This window comes from Mauremys mutica, chromosome 3 (assembly GCF_020497125.1).
Source record: "Mauremys mutica isolate MM-2020 ecotype Southern chromosome 3, ASM2049712v1, whole genome shotgun sequence".
Taxonomy (NCBI): Eukaryota; Metazoa; Chordata; order Testudines; family Geoemydidae; genus Mauremys; species Mauremys mutica.
The window spans coordinates 187,215,213-187,221,212 of NC_059074.1; the positions used below are offsets into that span (position 1 = coordinate 187,215,213).

Here is a 6,000-nt window from a genome sequence, read left to right on the forward strand (position 1 = left end):
TGCTGACTTCAAACTTGAACACTTTGCTGGAGTGGGCTTTGGGCTAAAACTCTGGATATTGCAATGATAGTTTAGACCGTTTTCTTTGTCTGCTTTGGGCTACGTCTCTAAAGATAAAGGCAAAAGTTACAACCCAAGGCAAGGTTTGCACATCTGACTTACTGAGGAGACACTCTCAGCAAGGTGCATTTGGAAATCTTTGTGAGGACTCTTCTGTGTGGGAGAAAGTTAGTGTTGTTTACACAGAACCCCAAATGTGCTTGGGGTGGCATTTGACTGAAAGTCAGGCTGCTTTTATTTAGGTGCCCAAATATAAATTTGAGTCCTTAAACTTAGGCACCTTTGTCCTTATGACTCTCAAGACATAAATTAAAGACAAATGCATGCACTGAAGAATCTACTGCAGACTATACTCCTTCGATCTCTTTCCTCCCCTACTTGGCCACCACGTAACCATGTGTCCGTCATATGAATCACCATAAGTGTCTGAAGTAGTTGCTGCTCAGTAATCTCCTCTTACTTCGGTTGGACAGCCCTTGTCTACATCCTTCCAGAGCTTTGTATGTCATTTTAATTATCCAGTCAGCTCCAATGCACTTAAAGCCTGATACAGAGACCATTGAATTCAGTGGACTTTGGTTCAGGCCCATATACAGATCTCTCCAATAGTGCAGGGATTTATGGATAAGGCTGTCAGGATCACCACTGCAATCCTTTCAGGAATTATATTCCAAAGGCCATTACCACTTTGAAAATTCTTACACTCATTTTGAGTTTGTCCAATATAGTCTGTGTTTTGGTCTCTCAACCCATTAGATTGACCTGAACTAGGATTCTGACATCCACCTTCCTGATAGAAGTGCAGCAGCCTGTCCCAAAGATAATTCAAACACTCGGCTATTAATTAGCATTGCTTGAATCTGCTTGTAATCTTTAGGCTGAGAAAATCCAGCTGTGTGCACCACAGCCCAGCTCCCTGGTCATACTGCACCCACCACTACATTGCTCGTGTCACCACCACTGTCAGAACACCTCACAATAAAAATCACACACTGTAATTAACACAAAGACAACAGTTCCCTACAACTGCACAGACCTTCTTTACTGCAGGGACTTATAATCATCAAGAGATCTGCAATCCAAATATAGCACTCTGAATGGAAGGGAGGAATCTACAAGCCCAGAAACATACATGAGAGACAGAACTTTATTGCAATAAGATTGAAAGCATCACTTATGGTAACACCTCCTGGTGATTTTTTCCTCCCCTGGACAGGGCAAGACTTTCTATACAGAGCTTTTCCCACTCTTAATTTGACTTGAACTCCTTTGGATTGGACTTTGTAACCATCCAACAGCTGTCATCTTCTACATCTGAGTCCCTCCCAGACTGTCTAGAGCAGGGGTTGGCAACATCTGGCATGCGGCTCTCCAGGGTAAGCACCCTGGCGGGCCGGGCCAGATTGTTTACCTGCCGCGTTGGCAGGTTCGGCCGATCGTGGCTCCCACTGGCTGCGCTTCGCCGTCCCAAGACAGTGGGGGTTACGGGAAGCCGCGGCCAGCACGTCCGTCGGCCCGCACCGCTGCCCTTTGCAAAGTCTGCATAAAGTCTGTGCTATGGGGATGGAAGGGGCTGCTCCATCCATGCACCTCTCCAGGATCCACAGTGTTACCAAAGTAGTAGATATGCTGGAGGGTAGGGACAGGACACAGAGGGACCTAGACAAATTAGAGGATTGGGCCAATGAAATCTGATGAGGTTCAACAAGGACAAGTGCAGAGTCTTGCACTTAGGATGGAAGAATTCCATTCACTGCTACAAACTAGGGACCGAATGGCTAGGCAGCAGTTCTGTAGAAAAGGACCTAGGGGTTACAGTGGACGAGAAGCTGGATATGAGTCAATAGTGTGCCTTTGTGAGGCCTCATCAGGAGTACTGTGTCCAGTTTTGGGCTCCACACAACAAGAAGGATGTGGAAAAATTGGAAAGAGTCCAGCAGAGGGCAACAAAAATGATTAGGGGACTGGAGCACATGAATTATGAGGAGAGGCTGAAGGAATTGGGATTGTTTAGTCTGCAAAAGAGAAGAATGAGGGGGGATTTGATAGCTGCTTTCAACTACTTGAAAGGGGCTTCCAAAGAGGATGGATCTAGACTGATACCAGATGACAGAACAAGGAGTAATGGTCTCAAGTTGCAGTGGGGGAGGTTTAGGTTGGATATTAGGGAAAAAAATTTCACTAGGAGGGTGGTGAAGCCCTGGAATGGGTTGCCTAGGGAGGTGGTGGAATCTCCTTCCTTTCTTAGAGGTTTTTAAGGTCAGGCTTGACGACGCCCTGGCTGGGATGATTTAGTTGGGGATTGGTCCTGCTTTGAGCAGGGGGTTGGACTAGATGACCTCCTGAGGTCCCTTCCAACCCTGATATTCTATGATTCTATGATTCAAAGGGTGGGCGTGAGGTGAGGCCAACACAGTATGTTGCAGACTGTGCAACAGGGAGCTCTGCATGGTGCAAACTACCTGAATTATCCTATGGTGCTGTTGCTCTCAGCACCTCCTCTAGCACAGGGCTATGCCTCAAATGCATAATCTAGTCCTAAGTGGGGGGGAGAGGTTTCTAATTTACACACCACCTCTGAATTTGGCCCTCAGTATCTGGAATTTACATGAGAATGTCTTTTTATTTCAGGGAGAATGTGCCAGGTGAGGGCAATTCTACCCCGAAGGACACATGGAAAACACAATATTATCTCAATTAAACAAAAGTGTTTTTCTGAAGATCTATCACACCACATGGAACAGAATGACACCCTGCTCAATGTACATCCCATAATTCAGAAATGTTCACTCTAGATTAAATAGTTCGCTCCTCCAGCGAGTGTCTGTTTCAATTCATCATGGGGGGAAATAAGAGGGTTCTCATTAATTAATACTGATTAGTCAACCACATTCTATTCTCTTGTTTATCTTTCACTAACAATGTGTGGGTATCTGATACAAACACACACTGAAGTGCTAAAGAGAATTTTGCAGTTTTGATAAAAGTGATTTCTTTCCCTCCATCAGCAAGTCACTGTATTGCTAACGTGGGAGCAAGGAAAGTATAAACATATAAAATGTGATCAAGCTGAGCACAGATGGGTGGATAGGTCTCAGCTCACATTTTAAACCACTGTGCTATTTTAACGTGTCATTATAGTAATAGGAGATTTATGCTAGCAATTCTTGCTGGGTTTTTGTAATAGTACAAATCAGCTGAAATGAGGCTATTGATTTAGTGTTCGTCTCACTAAGGTACAATAGAGAAGCTACAGAACAGAAACCCAGGGAGTGTCATTGTGATATTCTTAGCGAGTCACATGTGGAATTATACTGAAAATGATCAAAATGCCTTTCCCACCAAGAATAAGACACGTCTCACTGCATAAAAATCAGGTCATTCTTCCTGTGTTTCCACACTGTATTTTTATTATTTGCACAGCACTTACACATGTCCTTCATGAAGTAGGGCTAGTATCATTTACAGCATTTCAGACAGTCTGGTACTGCTCTGCACTCATCATATATCACACACTGAATGTTCTCAAAACAGACCCGAGCTTCGCGAAGGGTGAAGATCTCTTTTGCAGGGATACAGTGAAAGGAACAATGCTTGTGCAGGTAAATGGTTGAAATCAAAGTGAGTTCTACTTTTGTGTGAGATGCAGTTTCAGACATTTAAAAGGGTATCTTGAGAGTTGGTTGGAAAATAAGGATATTTTAAGTGCTGCCAAATAATCACTTGAAAATTTGACATTTCATCAAAAAATGAAAACCAAAAAATGTCCAGCTGAAAATGGCCAACTCTCTTCCTGCCCAAAATTCAGCCCAACCCCTTAAAAAATCGGCCAGAAAGAAAATAAAAATCAGTCTTCAGACACAAATTTCTGGTTTAGGGTTTTAGATTTCCAATGAAAACCTGAAGTGTTTTGATGAAAACAAACACTTTCCGCAACATTTTTGAATTGAAATCACTATTTTCCTTTGACAAAGAAATTTGACAGAAAATGTTGAAACATCCCTAAATATCACATCACTCCAGTTCAACAACATACAGAGCAACTTTGAAGTTTTCTAGGGGCAATTTATTTTCAAGTGATCTGTCAAAGAGAAAATCTTAGATGTAAACTTACTTGTGCCCTTTATGCCATGTTGGGCTGAAAGTGATTCTTATTGGACATACCTCCCTTTTCTTCTACTGTATTCACTCATGATACAGCTCCAGAAATTAATAGAACAAAATTTATAAAGAAAGAGGTTGTGCAAAGTATTTCAGAAGAAAGATGGGTAGCTCTAGTACTATGCCCGTCATCGGGTGTGGGTACATTATGGCATACAGTGCCAATTACCTACACAAAAAGGTTTCAGAGAGACATAAAGAAGAAACAAAAAGGTTGCCTCAAGCCTTAGCTTGCATAATGTAGGCATATCCACTCTCACGAAAATTCAGAGACGTGGCAATCATTATATTTTGTCATATCAGATCGGATGACGAGATGACGAGAGCCAACGCGATAACAATGAAAGAATGTTTTTAAATATTTGGGATTTTCATTTTAACCACTGGCAAACAAGTAAAATCAAATAAAAATGCCCATTGAAGTTACCCAGATGAAGGATGGTTTAAGGAGAGGTGGTATGCTTTAGTGGGCAAGACACTGAATTTGGACTCAGGAAAAATGGGCTCATTTCCTAGCTCAGCCATAGACTTACTGCATGACATTGTGCAAGACACTGACTCTACCCTGTGCCTCTCTTCCCCAGCTGTAAAATGGGGATGTTACTTCTGCACCTAACAGGGGTGTATGACGGTAAAATTCATTAATGATTGGGAGATACTCATACTCTGGTGAGGAGTGGGTCACTATATGTCCTGAGACACTTAGATCTCTGCTCTATGCTTTGGAGAGCTGGCCAACAAATGCCATATATTTTCCATGGAAGAAAATAAAATGAAATGAAAATGTCTGCATGGACAGCCTTGTGGAGCTGGCTACACACAGAGAGGAGCACAGAAACCACTCTTTCCAAAGCAGGCCCTCTCCCCAAACAGGCTTACTTCCATAAAGTTAAAAAGAAGTAGAGTCACACTGCTGATAGGTGGACAGTCTGACTAAAAAGGCGACTGATTGGGATAGGGGAGCCAATGATGAAAACTACCTATGACTGATTTTCTGCTGTGAACAATTTAGTGCAGCACAGCTCTTATTGGCTTGGATGCATGAGGTTCTCTTGTGCCTCATGTTGTACAGTTGTTGGCTTTGGGTCCACGAAGACCCCGGCTGAACTTTTGGTTGCTGTGCAAGAGACGTATATACAGCAAGTCCAGCCACCATATAGGGACTCTGCTAACCTGTTATATCCCTGTGACCATCTGTTGACAAACACAACAGGTTGGAGTCTGCAAAACAATGGACCATATCCTCTACTGGTGTAAATCAGCATAGCACCATTGAAGTAAACAGAGCTATGTCACTCGCACCAGATGGCCCGCTGGCCCTATATGCTATTTTCGCATTTAAAAAAACAGAGTCTGACATTTACCAAGCCATCTGGAAGCAGTCTTGATATTTTTGTCCTCTCTGACCCTCTAAGCTTAGAATCATAGAATCATAGAATCTCAGGGTTGGAAAGGACCTCAGGAGGTCATCTAGTCCAACCCCCTGCTCAAAGCAGGACCAAACCCAACTAAATCATCCCAGCCAGGGCTTTGTCAAGCCTGACCTTAAAAACCTCTAAGGAAGGAGATTCCACTACCTCCCTAGGTAACCCATTCCAGTTCTTCACCACCCTTCTAGTGAAAAAGTTTTTCCTAATGTCCAACCTAAACCTCCCCCTCTGCAACTTGAGACCATTACTCCTTGTTCTGTCATCTTCTACCACTGAGAACAGTCTAGATCCATCCTCTTTGGAACCCCCTTTCAGGTAGTTGAAAGCAGCTATCAAATCCCCCCTCATT

The 6,000-nt window shown here is 43.0% G+C and overlaps 1 long non-coding RNA gene across 1 annotated transcript; it reads left to right on the top strand.

Moving 5' to 3' along the window:
• Window positions 1–1,081: 1,081 nt before the first annotated feature.
• Window positions 1,082–2,874, top strand: LOC123366254. The gene is made up of 2 exons (XR_006577985.1): window positions 1,082–1,239; window positions 2,692–2,874. It is a non-coding gene; the product is annotated as an uncharacterized LOC123366254 (long non-coding RNA).
• The last annotated feature ends 3,126 nt before the right edge of the window (window positions 2,875–6,000 follow it).